General features: G+C 40.0%; 6 non-coding genes across 6 annotated transcripts; all 6 read left to right on the top strand.

Annotated features, from left to right (window-relative positions):
• The first annotated feature begins 8,129 nt into the window (after positions 1-8,129).
• trnav-aac (transfer RNA valine (anticodon AAC)) lies at positions 8,130-8,202 on the top strand. Its single transcript has one exon. It is a non-coding gene; the product is annotated as a tRNA-Val (tRNA).
• A 592-nt stretch (positions 8,203-8,794) lies between these two features.
• Positions 8,795-8,867, top strand: trnav-cac (transfer RNA valine (anticodon CAC)). Its single transcript has one exon. It is a non-coding gene; the product is annotated as a tRNA-Val (tRNA).
• Positions 8,868-9,218: 351 nt separating this feature from the next.
• trnad-guc (transfer RNA aspartic acid (anticodon GUC)) lies at positions 9,219-9,290 on the top strand. The gene has a single exon. It is a non-coding gene; the product is annotated as a tRNA-Asp (tRNA).
• Positions 9,291-9,917: 627 nt separating this feature from the next.
• On the top strand, positions 9,918-9,990 carry trnav-aac (transfer RNA valine (anticodon AAC)). The gene has a single exon. It is a non-coding gene; the product is annotated as a tRNA-Val (tRNA).
• A 2,104-nt stretch (positions 9,991-12,094) lies between these two features.
• On the top strand, positions 12,095-12,167 carry trnav-cac (transfer RNA valine (anticodon CAC)). Its single transcript has one exon. It is a non-coding gene; the product is annotated as a tRNA-Val (tRNA).
• Positions 12,168-13,179: 1,012 nt separating this feature from the next.
• Positions 13,180-13,252, top strand: trnav-aac (transfer RNA valine (anticodon AAC)). Its single transcript has one exon. It is a non-coding gene; the product is annotated as a tRNA-Val (tRNA).
• Positions 13,253-24,175: the final 10,923 nt, after the last annotated feature.

Here is a 24,175-nt window from a genome sequence, read left to right as displayed (position 1 = left end):
GGTCTTCTATTTTCCACACATTTGTGAAGGGCCAGAGAGAGGGAGGCTGGTCGTAATCCACAGGACTTGAAGCACACAGCCTCAGGTTGTGATTGGTGAGATGGATGACTGAGGCGGCTCAAGGAAGAAAGGAAGAGAGAGAGAGAGAGGAAGAGAGGTTTAATTGGATCTGAGTCACTCTGTAGAGTCACTTGTCTTTCATTAAGAACAGAGAAAACAGAACAGAAAAACACTCATCTGACACTCTGACAGTGACACTTATTTAAAAGACACAAACACGGTTGCGCGTTGACCTTGTCTGTCTTTCAGTTTGGCTAACAATCTTTCAAACAGCACGTCTGAGAATTATCCTTGTGGAACAGAAATGCAACAGTCTCTCTGATATTTTCGGTCAGACTGTTGTTTCATTCATAATTTGTTACCAATTAGCTGATAACTGGAATTAGAGGAGATGAATAGTGGGCGGCAGAGGCAAAAAAAAGAGCAGACTCAGTGCAGTCACGGTTATTGGAGGCTAGAATACAATAAGAGTTGCAAAATTTGGGGAGAAATATATAGCAGTAGAGTTTATTAGTCGCCTGCAGGCAGAGTGTATATGCTGTGTAGCGAATCAATAAGCTGAGGGTAGAAGCACAACTCATTACAGACAATACATGGACATAAATTAAAATTGTTCCTGTGGGTACAGTCAAAAATCTGTCCAGTACAGTAGTCACTTAAACAACACAAGATGCCCCAAGCATCTAATGTTTTTTTTAATGCCAAGAAAAGTCATGTTTTAGGGTAGGGCTCTATTAACAAGCTCATTACAAAATTATTAACAGTGAGACAGTAGGCATCAACAAGGGAACAAGACAGAACACATGAGCTCTTGTAGGCACCGTGAGACTGCACTGAGCTAAGTGCAAACATCAGCATGCTCAGTGACAAGCCTTACATGCTGATGCTACATGCTTACATGCTGTCTTTACAATAGGTTGTTAGCATACTAACATTACACTAAGCACAAATTACAGCAGAGGATGATGGGAATGTCAAAGGCTGTGAAGGTGATAAACCACAGTAACCGACAAAACTAGCAGCATCAATGATGCTTCAAGGTTAAATGTCAGATGACCACCAAAGTTAATATGAATGTCCAAATAGTAATCCATTCAATAGAGAGATTTCACTCAAAACCACAAATGTCAACCTCATGGTGGTAGTAGAGGTACAATCAGGGGATCACCAAAGTCATTAGGATCCATTGTCTGAGCACCATTAATGTCTGTACACAATTTTGTGGCAATACATCCAATGGTGCCATCAACATCCAAGTCCAGCTGACAAAAGCAACATTTATTACAACAGCACAAAGTATAAAAACCAATATGTTTATGAAATACATGACACTGATACTGAGCCTTATAGCTGCCATACATTCAACTTAACTTCTAAAGAGAAGCTTGGAGAAAAATCTGGAAATCCACACACTGGTAAACAAGGGTGAGTTATAACCCTAACCCCAATCAAACTCACTCTAAACAGTGAGTGTGCTATTTCCCCTAAACAGAGGCCGTCAAAAACAAGGACATTAGTCGTCGCTCCTTCATGTTAAGCAGGACGTTCTGCTCTTACCAGCTGCAATCTTCCATGACATATTATGATTCACCATTACAAATGTCCTGACTGTCTGACTGTGGTGGTATCCTCACAGAAATCATTAAGAGTTCTATCCATTAAAATTGATTCATCACAGCATTGTTGGTTCCTGACAGGAAAACACTTAAACTTAATGTTGCTAAGTCTGACCTTCAATGAAACCTATCCTCTGTCCAGCATTCTTCAATACATGTTCTTTCCTGTTCTGAATGTTTGCAGATTGTGCACTTTTAAATAAGCTTTTGGTTTATCTTCAACTGTTGAACTGTTGTAAATTTTAAGCTGAAAAGTCTTTACCCTTGAGCAAAGATTTCAGCCAGTGATATTAAGCTGCAGAATTATTCTTCTAATGCAACTGTGTGGAACAAATCTGTAGTGTTGTCATCAACATCCGTCCAGCCATTTGTTCATGCTTCCATCTTTTATTTCCACCTTCATCTATGGGTCAGTCCATGAATCCATCATATAGCTGCTCTCTTGACAGCAATGTCATAAGATGATAGAAATAAAGCACTTAGAGTCAGACATGTGTAAAAGCAACCAAAAAGTGGTGTTAAGTTTTCCTCAGTGGACATGTCTATTTAAATTAGCTTACTGATTTAAACCAAGAGCAGCATAACTCTGTTCTTTAAATTTCATTATATGATAACCTAATGAAGACATGTTTTAATATTTTTAACTGAGGCCTAAAGGAACTATTATGTTTTGCTATTGCTACATTTCCAATGTTAGCATTAAGATCTATTTATTTCAGTCTTGGCAATAGCTTCAGCCATACTGGCATTTACAAGACAAGAGGTTATGATAGCCTGGATGCTACAGTGATAGGTCTAGCTGCTTAGCATGTTAACTTCAGTACATGAAAAGAAGTGATAGAGATAGAAGCAAATAGTCCATGCCAGTGAAAGTAGCCTTAACTGTGCTGGATCTGTTCTTTCAAATCTATGCTATGAGACTAAAAAATACAAAAGAAACTAACGTTGAAAAGTATGGATTTACATAATGAAGCAGAAAATCAACATAGGATCAGCATAACAACAAATCTGCTGAAGCTGAAATGTTGACTGTGAAAACCATGGGAGAATTCATTTACATTTATCTGTTTGAAAATGAATTATTTTAATGAATTGGAGTAAAGATAACCTCTGCTAACATCATATGTTTAGTTCAATGCCATTTCCTAAATTCTCAAGCATCAGAAATTTATTTGACTAAATAACAGTCTCTGTGTCACCAGTCACAAAATTTCAACGTGTTTGATTACCATATGTCGCTTTTTCTCAAACTAAAAATTATTAATGTTTTTGCCACCTGCTTCAATTTCCAGCCTGCAATCTGATCTAATACAAACTAGGAAGAGTAGAATTTGATATCATCAGCAGCTGTGGATCACTTGGACTCTAAATGCTGAAGAGCTCTGAGTGAATTTTTTCTACATCAGAAGCCTATAGCCTGGGAATAACCAAATAACAATCAATATCTCTTCTGTTGGTCAGTAAATATATCCAGGAGCCTCTTATCAACCTGACTCTAATTGTGCAGAATAAACAGTATACACACAGATAGACACAGACATGCACACACACGTACACAGATAGTAACTAATTAATCACTCTTAATCACAAAACAGGAAAAATGCTGTATCTTTGCCCTTTAGATGTACATGTAAATAATGAGCTCCATCTATAATCCCAGTACTGCTTTACTGACAAGAACAGACCCAATCCCCGATAGTAACAAACACTTGTGTCTAGCACACACACACACACCAGTTTACACACACTACCTGCTGCTTCCTGTGATTATTACTATAATGGTTTCCTGTAAAAATGTTGAGCAGCATGATGGGTAAGAGTCATTAGTGGCACAGGTTGGACCATAAATCACATTTAACACTGTTGAACTTTTCATTGATGATAACCACACACAACAAAATCAATATGGCACTGCACATGTTGTAAACAAAGATATAAGATGAAAATGGGATGACGGGTTTTTTCTGGCCTTTTTAATAAATACAAATTTCTGCAAGACAAAAGAGACAAACTTTAGTATGGTGTATTGAAATCTTGTGTCTGTGTATGGCACAAATAATATCCTGTTAAATACACACAATACACATAATACACAATGCACAAAATATGCTCAGAAGAATCAATAGTTCTTTTGAAAATTTTTTGCAGCTCATGTAACCTTCCTCTGATTTGACTGCATCAGGTGTAAAAGAAGTTTTAATCATCCCCATATGAGGCACTTTGAAAGTCAATATGACAAAGATGAATGATTAATTGCACTCGACTAAAAAAAAATCAATACACAACTGTCTCTATCTGCTGACAGTTATAAAAATGCTGTTTATCTGTTTGATGTCTGTCTCAACTATGGCATACAGCAACACAAATTTATTCAAGCTCAAATGCTGTAATATCTCTTTAATTTCTGTGTAAATGTTGAGTTATAATGCCATTGTTATTTACAATGGCATATATAAACAGAGTTATATCAAGTTGTTTTAAAACTTTACTTTTTACCCACTAAAACATTAGACTTTACACATTTGGTGCACACGTCTTTCAGGACTTTATATTTTGACAATTTTAATTTAATATTTTTACCAGCAACTGACTGAGCTTGAGTCCTGAAATAATTGGTTGATTGATCGATTAGTCTTTTAGGTAAGTTATCAGGCAAAAAATGCATAATATTTCTTGGTTTTAGACTCTAAAAAGTGAGGGTTCGCTGCTTTTCTAATTTTTATATAATTGGACGTTGAGAACAGCATAAAACTTAAGATATTCAAAGACCCAAATTTTCTGACAATTTGCGGACTTCATGTTTATTTAAACAATAATAGTGATAATAATTGTGAGCCAGGGAAAGTAGTGGTAAAAAAAAAAAATAGACATGTTTGTTGGGTAGAAACCATCTCTGACTTTTGAACTCTAGTTTCCTCCCTCTCTTGAATCCTATTTATTGTATAGAAGTGTACTTGGTTGATTTTTGATTGACACCAAAGTGATGTAAAATCCATATTTGAAGCTACCATGTAACTTTGGCTGGAGATTTAGTTGTCTGGTGTTTGTGATCCCTTTCCTAACTCTCCTATAATTTTTTGAACATTTCATAGTGTGGAAAAAGAAACATAAACTTTAACAAAGAAACGTTTGAACCACAGGGGTCATCTTCATGTCAGTTCAGTCATTTCAGAAGGCAAGTAGAAACTGCAGGTGATAAATTCATTTTGAGCACTGCACCACATCTGTTTCTGAACAAAAGTTTGTGAAGCTATTCTACACTATCATACTTTTGATGGGAAGGCTGAATACTAATTTACTCCATCCTTGATGAATTCCTATTTAATGGGATGCTGTGTGCCAAAGCAAAGACTGTTTGTCATCTTCACTTATGCTAATATGTGAGGAAAGTTTTACTCTTAAATCTGACACTGCAGTGATGTATCTTTTTATAGATTAATTTGTGAATTATTGTCATTATTTGGCCAACCACTCAAAATTCAAACTCTTTATTCATTGGATGTATTAGGGAAATTAAAGTGGAGGCTACTTCTGATTTAATAGCAGCAGCCATGAAAGTGCAGCTCCCCTGAGCATTACAATGAGTATTGCATTTGAATAAACTGGAAGTTTGTCACATTTACTGTTGGACAATGGTGTTTTTTTTAGAGAGAATTAGTCTGTATAGTTTGAGTATGAAAATTCTAGCTGTCAAAACTCTTGCATTGAAACTTGAGTACATAGTAAAATAGCTATGAAGGCAGACATAAGCATTGTTACTGTCCAGTTTTTAATGTTGGAAAGAGACAGACACAGACATAATGATAGTCTCATAAAATGTTGAAACCTACACAGTGAAAGAGGCGCGTGGTTGTGGCCCAGCCTGTTTTACAATGACAGATGAGAGAAAGAGAGTCTACTTGTGATGTGAGCGCTCCACTTGTGATGTGAGCGGTCCTGATTAGCAAAGCAGCGTGCCCATGCATACAAACAACTGTCATGTACTCAAAGTCAAGTAGCCACACTGAACAACAAATCAAACAGCATGCCTGTGTTTCCATGTGTTGTGACTCAGTTTATTTATGTGTTTCTGTGAATTTGAATCTATAATAGTATGAATTTAAGTGTTTAGGTGTTTAGGTGTGTTTGGTCTGCTGCAGGTTTGTTGTGTGCTTGTAAATATGTTTTGTGGATGTAAGACCCTGGGGGTGAGTTTGGTGGTGTCAGCATGGTGCTTATGAATTTGCATAGGAGATGATGTCATGGATTTTAGTATGAGGCTCTCTAACACTGGGAGTAGGAGATACACACATACTTGTCTGTCCCATTCTTGTGAACATGTTATCTCAATAAGGCCTTGAGGGAATTTCTTCAAATTTGGTACAAACATTCACTTGGACACCAAGGTCAAGGATGAAGGTCATGGTGACCTCACAAAATGTGTTTTTGCCTCTTCAATGTGATATCTCAAAAAGATTAAATAAGTAGATTTTGCTGGTCAAAGATCAACATCACTGTATCCACACAAAATACATTTTTGCCACAAATCAGAAATTCATACACTAATTATGTAAATAATTAATGTAAAACAAATGTTTAATAGGATAAATGATGAAGTGATGACATTATATATCCAAATGGTCAAAGGTCAACTTACCTGTAACATCATAATGTTCTACAAAAGACTTCTGGCCATTTTACAATGCTGTAACTCAGGAACAGAAAATAAGATTGTGACCATATTCCCTGCAATTTGACTGGTTGGTGGAGGCCTACAAATGTAATGAGACACTACATAAAGAAGAGTCAAAATAGATGGGTTAGGAAAAAATTCATATACATGTGCTTATGGTCATAGCTTATGCTTTTAAAAATCATCTGTAAAGTTTGATTTTAGTTTCATTAAACAGAAATTTTCCCCATGTATTTACAACAATCATGTCCAAACTTTAAAAGTAAATTGTTTGATGTCATTTTAAAATATAAACCTTCTTCTTCTAAAATCTTTCTCAGAGAGGATGGTATTTCTTTCGAAGGGGGCTTTACACTGATGGTGAGATATTTGGTTGACGTTGCTCAATACTTACATGGGGGAGGTTTCTTATTAGAATGCCACTTCGGGTTAGAGTCAACCATCGTGAAATGGAAATCGCAGTGCCAAAACTCATCATGCAAATAGTCCAATAACGGCTCCAGCTTGCAACAATTAGAATCACTGTATAACATCTTGGAGCTATTACCTTGGACACACACACTCGCATAGATGCAAAGTAATATTTCAATCTTGTATTACAGAATGAAGAACAAACTTGTGTGCGTCCAGTTTAACTGTTATCTAAAAAAGATAGATAGAATAGGCAGGATGTCCACATTCAAAAAAGAATAAACGATTGTATTGTAATGTATTTAAAGCAGGAAGTAGGTCAAGCATCAATTTCACATATCTGTGTTCTTTCATATATTTCAAGTCATTATGATTAGCTGAGTGAACCAGATATCATGTTGTGATCACACGAGCCACAATGCCTATCAATTTGTTGATGTTACAACCCATGAGAACTCAATAGTAATTATAATATTATTACACGAGTACTATGGACTGACTAGTTGCACCACAGCAATACTTAAACTCAGCCTTCATTTTGTTTTTTGTTTTTTTTAAAGTTTTGTGAATGTCTGTTACAGAGTTGTGGTACTGTCGCAGTGACATCTGTCAGGGGGCGCAGCAGACACTGCATTTTCTGTAGTGTAGTCGTTATCACTGGTTCGAAACCGGGCGGAAACATGTTTCTGCTTCTGTGGTTTTCTCAAACAAAGGGAGCTCAGACAGCGACTGTGATTCGTAAGCTCCATGTCTCCACTGGACGTGCTGGCTTGCAAAGAGCATCGTTGCGAGCTTGGATAAAAACCACCAGAAATGGGGAGATGTCGGCGCTAGAGCGTTCTTGATTACAGCGCCAAAGCAACAAATGATGGGTCCCTGTCCTCCAACATAAAGGGTGTATCGCGCTAAATGTCAGAGCAGCGACATTGGTCCGACCATGGCTTGGGTGAGGGTAACAGCAGTCCTCGTTAGTATAGTGGACAGTATCTCCGCCTGTCACGCGGAAGACTGGGGTTCGCTTCCCTGATGGGGAGAGTGTCTTTGTTTTCTGCTAAACAGCTGAATCTTCGCCGCAAAGCAAAGCTCAGGTAATGCAACAGCATTCAGCATGCTGTTGCTGTCCAACAGACGCTTTGCCTTGGAGAGACTGCCACCTTCCCCTGTGACAACAGAAATAAACGCATGTTGAAAAATAAATACAAACTTGCTCATCTTGTTTACTTTACTAAATGTCACCAAAGTTTGATCTTATGGCAGAGAAAAACCAACACTATTTCTACCAGCTTTCCAACCAACCTACCATTTGCATGAGAGCAACAATTGGAAACCACCTTTCCCCGCCTCAAGGACATACAGAGCATCCCGCAGCAGTTTCCGTAGTGTAGTGGTTATCACGTTCGCCTAACACGCGAAAGGTCCCCAGTTCGAAACTGGGCGGAAACAACTTTGTGCAGTCCCAGCTTCCTAACAAAGTGAAGATAGACAGTGACTTTGACCTTCAACCTGTGTGTCTCCATTTTATAGGTTGTGTAAAGGCAACACACACTCTGTTTGTGTACATGTCAGCGACAGTGAGTGTGGATTTGTGCGTGGTGGCTGCCCTCTTAGGAAAAATTAGGGATGTTAAGTTATCACTGCTCAGACTGTCATGCCTCGAGCTCAAGCCAAGCTCATTCCAGGGGCCCTCAAAGGAGACTCCAGCCAAAATAGGAACCCCCAATTCAGCAGCAACATTACGGATTCCCCACTGGTTGAGGAACAGAACGCCACCTCTTTACTGTTGCAAGGAAGCTTTGAGGTTGGATGTGGAAAAAGCTTATGACCACCGTCCCTCAAGGAATATTGCCAGTGGATGCCTCTTGCTCCTCCATCTGTGACTACGTCCAGCTTTGAATCTCACTTGTGTTGTATCCAAGGGCCCTTTGTAGCACATTCAAGTCATTGGGGTTTAGCTTCTCCAACGAGAATGCATATGGGGCTCAGTGTACATTGGTCCATTTTCCCGCCTCAGGCGCAGTATGGTGGCATCAGGACAGTTTCCGTAGTGTAGTAGTTATCACGTTCGCCTCACACGCGAAAGGTCCCCAGATCGAAACCGGGCGGAAACAAGTTTCTCCTTCTGTGGTTTTCTCAAACAAAGGGAGCTCAGACAGCGACTGTGATTCGGAAGCTCCATGTCTTCACCGGACGTGCTGGCTTGCAAAGAGCATCGTTGCGAGCTTGAATAAAAACCACCCAAAATGGGTAGATGTCGGCGCTAGAGCTTATGGGTTTGCAGTTGAAAAAGCTCTCCCATGTAAACACAAAGGCTTTTGCCAATTTTCAAAGTCCACATTTCTTGATTACAGCGCCAAAGCAACAAATGATGGGTCCCTGTCCTCCAACATAAAGGGTGTATCGCGGTAAGTGTCAGAGCAGCGACATTGGTCCGACCATGGCTTGGGTGAGGGTAAGAGCAGTCCTCGTTAGTATAGTGGACAGTATCTCCGCCTGTCACGCGGAAGACCGGGGTTCGATTCCCCGACGGGGAGAGTTTCTTTGTTTTCTGCTAAACAGCTGAATCTTCACCACAAAGCAAAGCTCAGGTAATGCAACAGCATTCAGCATGCTGTTGCTGTCCAACAGACGCTTTGCCTTGGAGAGACTGCCACCTTCCCCTGTAACGACAAAAATGAACCCATGTTGAAAAATAAATACAAACTTGCTCATCTTGTTTACATTACTAAATGTCAGCAAAGTTTGACCTTATGGCAGAGAAGAACCAACACTACATCTACCAGCTTTCCAACCAACCTACCATTTGCATGAGAGGCACAATTGATAACCACCTGTCACATTCAGGTCACTGTCACCAAAGCAAAACTACCAGGGGTTGTCAGCTACGACTGTAATCCCATTGGCTCCTTGGTGAAAAAGTTTTCACGCCATCCAAATGAAAGGAATCAGCCTTTTTTTCTTCAAAAATTTGTCCAATTTTCCCACTGCTGGGACAGCACAACCTCAACTGATTTTGGAGAGTTACAGCAGATATGACCAGCTTGGACGGAAGTCCACATTCCAATTATTCGGATTTGGCTTCTCTGGTGAAAATGCTTATGGGGCTCAGTGCACACTGGTGCATTTCCCCGCCTCAAGGACATACAGAGCATCCCGCAGCAGTTTCTGTAGTGTAGTGGTTATCACGTTCGCCCAACACGTGAAAGGTCCCCAGTTCGAAACTGGGCGGAAACAACTTTGTGCAGTCCCAGCTTCCTCAAACAAAGTGTGACAAGAGTGGCGGTCATAGGGTGAGTTATGTTGCCGAACAACGCCACCTGGGGAATTGCACCCCAGGAAATAACAATAATATTTATAACCAAAAACTAAAAGCTTACGCAAGTTCGTATCACCACAGGGCAAAGACGATGTTGATAATACAAATTTTATTCAACAATAATTACTAAAATGAGGTTCCATAAATGCTGTCTAAAGCACATAATGTTATACATGGGGCCATAGGAGAAGGGGGAGTGGACAGTGCTGGGTTACCTCGGCGGCCCGAAACCAATGAGGGAGGGGGGGAAACTAAAACACCCATGACACTGCACACACACAAACTGAAAACGTGAAGAACCGCCACCAGGGATTGGGTCGCCGCCCGGAGCCCACAGCACCTGTCCACAGGGAGAGAAAGCACAATAAAATGGCCACACTTTACCAATACACACACACAAAACAATAATAAGTAATAAAATAAATAATAAAATAATCTAACTTCTCAACTATAATATAACAGGCAATTAATCTACAAAAGAAATCAAGCTCAATAAGACGGTACTCAATTTAATAATACTCTTAACAAGACAAAAAGAATTAAATCTCAAATAGAACACAAACAACAATACAAAAGAAATCAAATGAAATTAAATCAATATTCAAAATAACTAAATGCTTGAATAAACCAATAAAGAAACAGCGGCAAAGACTGTTACAACAGCCGCATCAACACAGCGGCACGCCTACAGCGGAACCAAGTATTCGTAAACTCAAAAAAACAATAAAACAATTAGTAAAACCATGTACTCCAACAGAGCCAAAAAGAGAGAGCCAAAAAAACCAAAACAGAACCGAAAAAGAACCAAAAAAGAAAGAGCCAAAAAGAACCAAAACAGCAACGCCGTCCAGCGAGCCGTGGCGTTGAATCAGTTTCCAAATCAGCCTTGCCGGCGCAGCGTCACAGCAGGCCAAGCAGCGGAGTTACTCCCGACTTCTGCCTGATCCAAACTGTGGCACAAATTAATGATTAGCCAGGGGCAAACAAGGAGGAAGGAGGAGGACGGACAACGCCAACTCACCACGAGGATGCACAAACCCACGCAAGGGGCTTCCAGCGGGGCAGCCCGGTCCCCACGGCAACAGTAATCCGACACCTGCAGCAGAGAATGGACTGTCACTGCTGCGCAATATGGCAGCCTAAGTAGGAGGGAGAACGGCGGTGTGCATACCTGTACGCTGCAGAACAAGCGTGCGCCACGATGGCCAACACGCCAACAGAGCTCCAGTGTGCGCACAGCCACAGCACAAGTGGTTCCTCCACACCTGCACCGGCCTCAACATACCACACCACACCACGACAGTGGACAATTGGCCCCGGAAGAGAAGAGAGGAGGAGGCGGATGGAACCAGACCCTTATATAAAAAGGTGTGGCACCGCCCAGCAATCAGCGGGACAAAACCTACAGCGCTGCACCAGGAGGAACCAGGAACAGCACACCTGCTACAAAAGTGAAGATAGACAGTGACTTTGACCTTCAACCTGTGTGTCTCCATTTTATACGTTGTGTAAATGCAACACACACTCTGTTTATGTAAATGCTGGCGACAGTGAGTGTTGTTTTGCACATGGCAGCGTGGTGGCTGCCCTCTTAGGAAAAATTAGGGATGTTAAGTTATCACTGCTCAGACTGTCATGCCTCGAGCTCAAGCCAAGCTCATTCCAGGGGCCCTCAAAGGAGACTCCAGCCAAAATAGGAACCCCCAATTCAGCAGCAACATTACGGATTCCCCACTGGTTGAGGAACAGAACGCCACCTCTTTACTGTTGCAAAGAAGCTTTGGGGTTGGATGTGGAAAAAGCTTATGACCACCGTCCCTCAAGGAATATTGCCAGTGGATGCCTCTTGCTCCTCCATCTGTGACTACGTCCAGCTTTGAATCTCACTTGTGTTGTATCCAAGGGCCCTTTGTAGCACATTCAAGTCATTGGGGTTTAGCTTCTCCAACGAGAATGCATATGGGGCTCAGTGTACATTGGTCCATTTTCCCGCCTCAGGCGCAGTACAGTGGCATCAGCACAGTTTCCGTAGTGTAGTGGTTATCACGTTCGCCTCACACGCGAAAGGTCCCCAGTTCGAAACCGGGCGGAAACAAGTTTCTCCTTCTGTGGTTTTCTCAAACAAAGGGAGCTCAGACAGCGACTGTGATTCGTAAGCTTTATGTCTCCACCGGACGTGCTGGCTTGCAAAGAGCATCGTTGCGAGCTTGAATAAAAACCACCCAAAATGGGTAGATGTCGGCGCTAGAGTTTATGGGTTTGCAGATGAAAAAGCTCTCCCATGTAAACACAAAGTTCCCCATTTAAGGCTTTTGCCAATTTTCAAAGTCCACATTTCTTGATTACCGCGCCAAAGCAACAAATGATGGGTCCCTGTCCTCCAACATAAAGGGTGTATCGCGCTAAATGGTTGAGGGCTGCAGCAGTCCTCGTTAGTATAGTGGACAGTATCTCCGCCTGTCACGCGGAAGACCAGGGTTTGATTCCCCAACGGGGAGAGGTTCTTTGCTTTCTGCTAAACAGCTGAATCTTCACCACAAAGCAAAGCTCAGGTAATGCAACAGCATCCAACAGACGCTTTGCCTTGGAGAGACTGCCGTCTTCCCCTGTAACAACAGAAATGAACCCATGTTGAAAAATAAATACAAACTTGCTCATCTTGTTTACTTTACTAAATGTCACCAAAGTTTGACCTTATGGCAGAGAAGAACCAACACTACATCTACCAGCTTTCCAACCAACCTACCATTTGCATGAGAGGCACAATTGATAACCACCTGTCACATTCAGGTCACTGTCACCAAAGCAAAACTACCAGGGGTTGTCAGCTACGACTGTAATCCCATTGGCTCCTGGGTGAAAAAGTTTTCACGCCACCCAAATGAAAGGAATCAGCCTTTTTTTCTTCAAAAATTTGTCCAATTTTCCCACTGCTGGGACAGCACAACCTCAACTGATTTTGAAGAGTTACAGCAGATATGACCAGCTTGGGCGGAAGTCCACATTCCAATTATTCGGATTTGGCTTCTCTGGTGAAAATGCTTATGGGGCTCAGTGCACACTGGTGCATTTCCCCGCCTCAAGGACATACAGAGCCTTCCGCAGCAGTTTCCGTAGTGTAGTGGTTATCACGTTCGCCTAACACGCGAAAGGTCCCCAGTTCGAAACTGGGCGGAAACAACTTTGTGCAGTCCCAGCTTCCTCAAACAAAGTGAAGATAGACGGTGACTTTGACCTTCAACCGGTGTGTCTCCATTTGATACGTTGGAAGGTTGGGTAAAGGCAACACACACTCTGTTTGTGTAAATGTTGGCGACAGTGAGTGTTGTTTTGCGCGTGGTGGCTGCCCTCTTAGGAAAAATTAGGATGTTAAGTTATCACTGCTCAGACTGTCATGCCTCGAGCTCAAGCCAAGCTCATTCCAGGGGCCCTCAAAGGAGACTCCAGCCAAAATAGGAGCCCCCAATTCAGCAGCAACATTACGGATTCCCCGCTGGTTGAGGAACAGAACGCCACCTCTTTACTGTTGCAAAGAAGCTTTGGGGTTGGATGTGGAAAAAGCTTATGACCACGTCCCTCAAGGAATATTGCCAGTGGATGCCTCTTGCTCCTCCATCGAAACCGGGCGGAAACAAGTTTCTCCCTCTGTGGTTTTCTCAAACAAAGGGAACTCAGACAGCAACTGTGATTCGTAAGCTCTATGTCTCCACCGGACGTGCTGGCTTGCAAAGAGCATCGTTGCGAGCTTGGATAAAAACCACCCAAAATGGGTAGATGTCGGCGCTAGAGCTTATGGGTTTGCAGATGAAAAAGCTCTCCCATGTAAACACAAAGTTCACCATTTAAGGCTTTTGCCAATTTTCAAAGTCCACATTTCTTGATTACAGCGCCAAAGCAACAAATGATGGGTCCCTGTCCTCCAACATAAAGGGTGTATCGCGGTAAATGTCAGAGCAGCGCCATTGTTTCCAATGACATGGCTTGGGTGAGGGTAGCAGAAGTCCTCGTTAGTATAGTGGACAGTATCTCCGCCTGTCACGCGGAAGACCGGATTCGATTCCCTGACAGTTAGAGTTTCATCTCAATATACATCATTGTTATAAGATGGTTTATGTTTCCTAAGGGTATAGGTGTCACATTGGTACAACTGTCAGAGTAGCTCATATGAGGTAGACAGGTGTAAGATGTGACATGCTACAGACAACAGAGCAGTAATGACACATGCTGTTAACACACATTTAGTGCATACTTACACAGTCTTTAATCTTCCTTTCTCTCCTTTCCTCTCTTTGCTTTTTGCCTCTCTTCTCCCTTCCGTCTTTCATCTTTCTTTCCTTCCCTCCTCTCTGTTGTTGACCATTAAAGCAGTCATAAAGACATTAGGATATAACCACAGGAGGTAGGAGCTATAAAACACACACATGCCGTGGAAGATGTGGCCCTAATGTGTATAAAGTACACAAATCAGCAGGATCCTTCTGATATACAAACAGCCAGAGAGGAGGGCAGATAAGAGAGCCAACAAGCCTAAGTTATAAATATATGAAATATAGATGTGGGTATCATGTATGTGTTGATAATTTGAAGTACAATAAAAATATCATATTATCATTATAAATTGGTTGAGTTAGTATTTATTGATTGTTATTCTGGTGTCATGATGTTATAACAGAAAGCTTCACGTATTTGCTCCAACATACAAATCTGTGGTTCTAGTTTGATTATGTTGTCTTACTAAACAGGCCAAAATGAATTTTCCTGACAGAGTGATTACTCAAAAGTGTGTTGTAAATACTGTAAGAAACCCAGAATATAATATTCAGATTGTATTATTTTGTAGAGCATTTTTAAACAGTGGAAGTGAACGAATACATTAGACTGTCCTCGGTTTTTTCTTCTTTTTTTTTTTCCTTCTTTCTTGATTGTGTTGAGTGTGTCTGTATATTACAGTATCTGTCAGTATAGGCCCTGTAACCAGTTTTATTGGGTTTTAGCTCATTCCTTGTAATAAATGTGGATTTTTAAAAAATGTATTTTTTTTTTTTTTTAATTCATGGTGGTTGTTTGGCCATCCATCCCTCAGTGCCTGGTGGCTTGTGTGATTGTTCAGTTGGGGAAAGGCTATAAAAGCTGGCCCATCAGTACATTCACTATCTTTTTCCAGCTGGCATTGATTCTTTTTACTTTAGCACTTTTAGACAGCTTTTATCTCACACATCATGCAATACTTTTATCACTGACATTACTAATTTCCACAATGTATTGTTTGCTGTAGTTCAAATCATTGATATTTAATTTTCTCTCTTGTGTGGAAAACACTGAGCTATTTTGTGACATGATGATGATGATGATGATGATGATGATGATGAATACCATATGAAGCTTTTACGCTTCTTAAATCCATTTATATTTGCATTTGATGATGTGAGTGGTCTCAGCAACTAAATGGACAACACCAATTTACATTATTGAGAAAAATTATGCACTGTGGGATAATCACAGCCTCTTGAAGCTCAGAAACTAGTGGCACTTGCCAATTAGAAGATGCAAGGTTTGTCTGTATCAAATGAAGACCTCGACCTTTAAGATATTAAACTATATCAAGACCTGCTGCCACACCGAGCGTTCATTTGGCGAGGTCGACTTGACATCCTGGTATCAGACAGGACCCTTGTTACATGTATTCCTCCTCTTTCTCTGTTTAATGACAATCAAGTGAGCATGCTGGTATGAACAGGCATTAGACCTCTTCCGCGCTGTCTTATGATGTCTTCTTTAATGGTATACATTGATGTGCTGCATCTGTAGTTGTTTCTAGTGTTAAGCCTTCTGTTGTCATATAATCCTTCTGTACCTGCTATCATAATGACAACAAAGTGACCTGGCAGCTCTGCCGTCATAACATCACAGTGACTAGGTGAGCATTCGGTGAGGTCAATATGGGACATAGGGATGGGAGACGTAGATGCAAATTTGGAGAAAGCAGGGGTTATTACAAAATGCCGGAAATGAAATACCTCAGTGAGACTACTTCCAATTAACAAATTCATGCATGCTTTTTATGACGTCAGTCCCTATCTATGTATGTGAACAAATCAAAAAACTTACACAGTGGAAAGCTGTAGTTAACAAATCTGCATGGCAAAAAAGACATGCTACCTCACAACCACTAGACGTGCGTTGCTGCATGCTTTGGTGCTGACAGACATGCTTGTTTACGTTAATATTTCATAGTGATAGTCAAAGGAATGACATTTTTCTCATAGCTGTTCTGTCAGGTTCACTCATCAAATGCTCTAAATGTTTTACACGTGTTAAGAAACTTTAGAAATACATAATTGACACATTGGTCCAAACTTGTTTTTGTCTGTTTCCTCCACACTTAGAGCAACAACAGTACATTTGGCTTTTTGTTTGATAATTCACAAAACTGCTTGAATTAATGTTTCAAAAATATTAAATATTATCTGTAGCATTGGCAAAACAGTTCCTTCACTCTGTTGAGTCAAGTCAATATCATAACTTATATTAATTTCTGTGTATATGGTACTGTGTGTAATAAATGTCTAAATACTTGATTCTGACAAACATAATCCCCCTCACATACACAGATGCACACATAAATAAATAAAAGTGACATCTCCATCTTCATGTCATGTCATCTCATTCCACATCCTTCTGATGACGCAGGTGAGACGAGCAGATTCTTCTAAATATAACCTTGCACTGGAAATGTCATCACTGTCACATTCCTAAATAAAAACCTCACCACAGCTTCAGATAAACTGGTTACATCCTGGTGATCCCCAAGTAAACTTTATCATCTTGTATCATCACCATCTTTATCTGTCTCCCTACCCTCTCTTCTCCTCTCTGCCCTCTCTACCTCTGATGTGTACTATTTGATAATTTGAGAAAAACAACACTGAGAAATTCAAAGTATGCATAAGACAATGTATGTAATTAGCAGATGTCAAACAAACCATGAATGATCAAAGGACACAAAACGACATGAAACAATAAATCAAGTGTATCAGAGGGTTCAACCTCAACGCTGACTCCTCATCGGGCATACACTTTTAATCGTGTGTTTGCTAAACAAAGAAAAGTTAATATATGTTCTGAGTCATATCTTGTGTGACTGTCAAAGTAAGTCATATTAGTCTTAAAATAGATTTGAACACATTTATGGATTTTGTTGTCTCATTCCATCTGCAGGGAATTTCTGGGACTGCAACACTTCAATTGCCCTTAGGTCAAATGTGTGATTTTCTGCTTTTGCTGTTTTGTTTTTTTTCTAACATGCACTCATCATGTTATATGATACGGGTGAGTTTCAGGTGATGGAACAAACTGCTACAGTGCAACAATTGTCCGACACTTTCAGATTTTCGGCTTTGTTTGCTGTATATCCCCAGCTGCAATTTCTCCAACATTTGAATAGTATGTTCTGTCTGAGTCGCACTCTTAGTTAATTACATCGCTTATGAGTGCTTGGTGGAACAATGTGGAATCTACTTTCTGTGTTTGGAATGAATAAAGAGCGCATTGCGCAGTTATTGTCATTACTGATTGATCTGCTGATTATTTTCTCAACTGATTACAGTTGAAAACCTTGAACCAATTTATTTATTTTTTACTTAAAAAGTTTACTTTTGAGTCAGTCACCTACTCGATTCATCGTTTCAGCTCCATGTACTTTTATGTGCATCAGGTTGTGCTACAAATGACAAAATCAAGTCAATGAAAATTTTATTTTTTGTGTATTTTTCTATAATTTTCTGTAAATTTTACTTAATGAAAATCTATTCAATAAATGAGAGTTTCTGCTCTCTGGCATGGATGAGCAAAGAAACTAGTCTTGCTAATAAATAAGTGATGAAAGTATCTATGGTCAATGGTTGTAAGTGGTTGTAACCCTTTACCAGAGAGAGGGACAGCCTAAAAGGAGAGTCAGAAACTGGAACTGTCAGAAACTGTGAGGATGAAAAACAAAATGATTTTACCCTATGATGGCTGACGGTGTGTGATGTCAGCCAATGTTTGTTTCCCAGGCAGACAAATGCAATTCTACTTAATTTGATTTGATTCAATTTGCTGTCTGGCAAATTCTAATCGTCGGATGTAAATATTGTTGGTTAAAAATGTCACAATGAAACTGTAATGAGTGGAGCAGGGGAGGAGGAAGAAGACCGGCCTCACACATTTCACATTGTCAGACCACAGGAGTGGAAGACATTACCTCTCATTTTGTTGTTCCTTCAGGACCTGCTGCTAATCACATGAGGGATGTTGCTGCAGAAATAAGCAACCATGAATAAATTGAAGATAGTTATCTTGTGCTCATATTGTCTCAAACAATTACAGTATTACAGTGATTACATAAAAGTGTGAGAAATGCTTCAGGAGTACTTTGGATAATCACTTGTGTTTTGCTTCTTACAATAGGCACACTTTCATCTAAACACCAAATGATTAAACTGATTTGTCCAAAGAAAACTAAACACTCAGTTAAGACGATACAATGAATGCACAGCAAGTCAAGAATGTTCTCCAGGATGTGGGTGGACATGTTTCCTTGTCAACGTCAAGAGAAAACTTCAGGACCATAGGACTCACCACAAGATGAAAGGTGAAAGGTGAAACACACAAAAAGAAATCAGTGAAGTCCTGGAACAAAGTTCTATGGACTGATGAAACACAAATCAACTTCTATCAAAGTGATGGAAAAAGGGAGAAAAGCCACCACCTCATCTATCAAACGTGTTGACGGTTCTGTTATGGCTCAGCTATGTATGGCTGCCAGTGGAACTGGCACAATGACGTTTATTGATGATTTCACTGCTGACAGAAACCCCAGGATGAATGCAGAGGTCTACAGGAGCAGTCTGTGAGCTCAGGTTAAACCAGCTACATCAAAACTCATTGGACAACATTTCACCATTCACCAAGACAATGATTGTCAACATACAGCTAAAGCAACCAAAGAGCTTTTCAAGGTGAGGAGGTGGAATATCCACAACTGGCCGAGCCAATCACCTGATCTCAATCTGTGCTTCAATCCAATTGGTGAAGACCAGACAAAATACAATGACCGGATGTCGATGGGTCGAAGACTTCAGGCAGTAATTGAGTGCATGTCTATCTGTCCAATTAGCCTACTTTTTAACCCCTAAAATTTTGGCACTATGTGTTAAAAGGGCTATACCATCCAAGCAGTTCTTTCTATGTAAACCTACTGAAATTAAAACAGTTCAATGTAATATCCATTATTACCAGCTGGTTGGGGGCTGGTTGTTTTCTCCGTGCGAGTCTCTGCCTGTCATCATGGCAAAATATGGCCCTGGAGACACCTGCTGTATCAGGAACTACCACAGAAGCAGTTTTGAGTACTTTGGCAGGTGTTTACATGTTTGTCTGTCTTTCTAGAGTTTTGTCACTGAAATAGAATCGCAACCATACAAGATACAGTCAAGAAATCTTACAGGTGTGTACCTGACATCTAAATGAAGGCTGAGTTTGAAGACAACTCTATGGGGGAATTTTGTGCAGAATATCCATATGACATTTTGCAACAGGGTGCATAGTGACTGAACTGAACTGTTACAAAGCCCTGACAGGACCTGATGTCAAGGTACCATCTTTGTTAAATGCATTAAAATTCTTGACATAAACCCAACTTTGCCTAAATCAATACACTCAGAGGTTTTGCTGCTACAACTTTACTTGTTCTGGTAGCCTATTACCTTATAGATAGCTTATCATAGCTAATGTTAGCAAATGTTAGCAAACGTTACATACATTTGTGGTGTAACTGACATCAGTGTGTCATTTCTCTGAATTGTTTTAACATATAACGTTATCCTGCTCGTGTCACACTTGGCTGCAGTCAAGCTAAAGTTACATTGGGTCACTTTAAGACAATAAATGTGAATGTGTGATTGTCTAACTTTCAAAGGCCGAAGTACAAAGCAATTATATGATTGTATTCCAATTAATCATCTCAGTAACCAACACTCTTATGGCCTATAACCTGTGAAGAATTAATATTCTGTATCTCCTTACTGTGTAGTGTCATGATGTGAAAAATGTTTAATCATAATCCTTATGGTAATTTGAGTGATCAGAATAGTACCAGCCAGGTAGCATCCTAGAAGTGTCTGTATATAAACAGGATGGTGATGAACCAGCAGGAGTGTCACACTCAGCTGATGACTTGACAAGTGCCTGGAGGGCCCTCATCTCAAACAGGCAATTTTAAGGTGAAAGAGACAGCAGGAAGCGAGTCTACACAAACTTGCATGTGTACTGCATATGTTAGAGCATGTTGATCATTTTGGTGAAAATTAAATTCAGAGATCAAACAAGGATTGATTATGTTGAAAGAAGATTTAAATTTCAGTAATAACAAAGCACTTATTAGAGAAGATGTTCTTTATGTTTATTAAAAAGAAAGATTTTGGACCTTGTAGTAAAGCACAGTAATAGTCCTGGAGAAGTGAAAGCATATTATAGTTTACAATGGACTGAAATGCCTGACCTGACTTTTGATTATCTTTTGTGCTGTCACAGAGTCAGATGCTGTATTTAGCTGAAAGTACCCAAAGTCACTGGTAAACATTCAGTCAGGCTGTGCAGAGATTACCATATTACCATGTTACTCTGCCTTTTTACTTCCACCAAGGAAGTTATGTTTCCACCTGTGTCTGTTTGTTTGTTGGTTTGTTTGTCAACAGGATTACGTGAAAAGAACTGAAACTGAAAAAAACTGAAAAAACTGATTTGCACCGAACATGGTGGAGGGATGGGGCATAAGGGAAGAACCCATTAAATTTTGGTGCCATTCCAGTTGAAGTGGCAGATCCAGGAATTTCTTTTAATCAATTTCCTTACCATTGCCAGATTTTTTTTGACACTTCTCAGGAAATAATGTATGGATCTTGATGTAAAAAATATTGTTGAGATCTATTACTTTGTACAATTTGGTGTAGATCTGGATCTCAATGACCTTAGGATTGTTTCACTTTACGTCAAATCAATTTTATTTATATATCTACGGTGGCCCTGAGAGCTCAACGCACTGCAACTTAGGAACACACATGCAAAGACACAAATGCGCTGCAAATTCAGAAAACATCTTCATCAATTTGACAACACATGAACACTAGGGAGTGATGAACCTGGCTGGGACCAAATGTGACTTTTGAAGTTAAAAGCATGGGATAACAAGTACGTCCCAGCCAGGTTCATCACTTTTTTTTTCTTTTGAAGTTAGTTTTTCCATTATTTCCAATAGGCAGAGAGCGAGAGAGAGAGACAGGGAGAGAGTGAGAGGATGAAATGGCGCACAGAGCCACGGGTTGGACTCGAAGCCAGGCCGCTGCGGTCAGGATTATGCCTTGAGTCAACAGTTTAAGTTGGCCATGTTGAAATGTTATCATTCAGCAGTTACTTAAATGGAATAAAAATAGAACTTTACTGCCTTTTAATTAAACTTTAACATTTAATAACCAGCAGCTAAAGGCCATATTAGCGCAAAGGTGTTTCCCTAAGTTTGGCCATGTCATCAGTTGACAGTATTTTTATAAATTTCCAAGTGCGACATGATAATGTCAAGTAATCTGTTCTATATTGACATTCACTCTCAGTAACACAGTTACCTCTATGTATAAACAACACTGTGTATCTCACACGTTCACTTTCACAGATTTATTACTTTCTGCAGACCAGAGAACAAATGTTTCATGTGTTTACACTAGACTAGAAAAACCTCTAATGGCATCACTTTAAACCCTACAGCTGATTGGTGTGTGGATGGGTGACAAAGAAAAAGAGAGTGACCAAGAGAATCGATCAAGTGAATATCCAAAGGCAAAGAATTTGGTTTATAGCTCTGAGCCAGCATCAGAGAGGAGTGGCGCCAGACAGAAAGAAATACAATAAACTGTGACATGAATTCTCCAGAAATGTGTGCATTAGGCAAATTGAAAGCTTGTTGAGTGACTGTAGAGACAGTCAGTTCAAGAATAAAAGAAACCTAGTGTAGGCCTACACACAGATGGCAGGTGTGAAGTGCCCATTCAGAAATAACAAGTCTACAAATCCAAACAACTCTTTCACAGAGTTACAATGTACTTGACGTGGATGAGTACAATTAAACAAATGTTGTGTTTTATTGGAAGAAAGTTCAAAATATCACAGTTACAGTGTACAGTGCCCTACACATGCTACTTTCTCTAGCTTTCAGCTGCTTTGGTTGGTTTAAGCAAAAAACAATGTGACATTCAGCCAACAGCTTTCTGAGATTGATTTGGTGTATCAACATGCTAACATGCTTACAATGCTGATTTCAACAGGTATAATGTATACTTGAATGTAATGTTCACCATATTAGTCTTAATATGCAGACATTAAATACTGGTAGAGACAGGCCTCTGGTAGATGCTGGGATATCCAAAATTATAAGAGAAAACTGTGATCTGATGGTGGTGCTAGAGGAAAAGTCAGGGTATCATCAAAGTCTTTGGATTCAGTAATCTAACACATCATCATCATGGCCTCATCACACTTGGATTTCCTCCTTATGTCTGTTTGGCAAAATAACAGATTAAAATAGATAATAATATTGTGCTTTCCACGGAAATAGCACAAACAGGTGTTTGACATATGAATTTAAGAGTTTGATTACAAAAGAGAAGTACATATTCAGTCTCTAAAGGCTATGTTCGAGGTTTCTGACAGAATTTAGGTTGATTACACAAACTAAACAGCCCATCATTCCTCAGGGACTTTGGCTGTGGAGCACGTCACGCTTCACCTCTTGAGGACTTGATCACGCGTCACATTGCTGAAATGGACCTTCCTTCCGAGCTGCAGTTAATTACTCTGTGTTCAAGAGTCTCTTGAATATACTTGGCTTTGAAGCATGCAAATTGTCTTTTTTTTCTTTTTTACTCCAAGGAGACAGTTAACCTCCTCTCTTGTAAGGTTTGTTTTGCTGGTGTTTTCTCTATGATATCCACTCAAAACTGCCTAGACTCAGTGCAGCTTTTATCTTAATGTCTGTAAAGTTCCTCTTGTTCCATCTGATTATCTTCCTCCACAGATGACAAGATATAAGAGACTGACAAGATACAAAGGACTGACTAGTATTAATCTGACCAAGACATGTCAGGGAAAGAAGTTTCCTCTTCCTCCTCCATCATCTGATTCTTCTTCAATTTCTTTACTTTTCTGTCCTGGCTGACTCAATTCTGCACAATGTTCTCATTTCCCCTCTGGGATCACAGACACCTGCTAGTCCTCCACTAACTATCAAAAACCATTTCACAATCATCCATCCCATCTGTCCCCTGTCTTCATTTATTATTCTGATAGAGAGCAGCAGTCTTACTTTCAGTCATCTAAGTTGCCACTCTGTCATCTCTCTCTGTCTCCCTCCTTTCACAACATCTGGTTTTGAAGCCTGGTTTGTTATAATCATGATAAATATCTACTCATTAGTACATGATTTTAATGTACACTCAGATTTTCTATCTCCGTTGGGTTCGCAAAAGCAATAAGATACACCAAGTAGATAACAACAAATTATAAGCCTGTTTCCAATATCAAACAGCGAAACAGTAACCTAATTTCCTTTGTAACATTAAAATGAATTTATAACATACCAAAAAGACTGGTATTGCAGTCAGTGCAGTTTTGTGTCAAGCTGTAGGGGAGAGTTCAGCTGGGCTCTACTCTGAGGCCAGGAAGAGCAAATATGGGTTTAGTAGCCCAGCACTGGGTGCATTTCTTAAGCTGTCAAGACCGGTTTACTTTCTTTTCCAGGCTTAGAGTTGGCCATAGCCTGTGTTTACGCCAGCTGTCAGCCCAGTTCTCTGAGACACACTGCCTCCCTGTGGAATATAGCTGTAACTGGAATGGCTAAAGCTGGAGAAGTTACTCAGTGCACTCTAGGGCTCTTTGCCATTCACAAGGACTAATAACCGCACCAATATATCAGATTTATGAATTCAGACTTTCCATTAACGACAACGTTAAGAGTAAAAGTAAACACTACAAATTAGAATGGATGAGGAATCTAAAATGGGAGAGCAGGGATTT

The sequence above is a fragment of the Seriola aureovittata genome, chromosome 7 (assembly GCF_021018895.1).
Source record: "Seriola aureovittata isolate HTS-2021-v1 ecotype China chromosome 7, ASM2101889v1, whole genome shotgun sequence".
Classification (NCBI taxonomy): domain Eukaryota; kingdom Metazoa; phylum Chordata; class Actinopteri; order Carangiformes; family Carangidae; genus Seriola; species Seriola aureovittata.
This window is presented reverse-complemented; position numbering and strand designations above follow the sequence as displayed.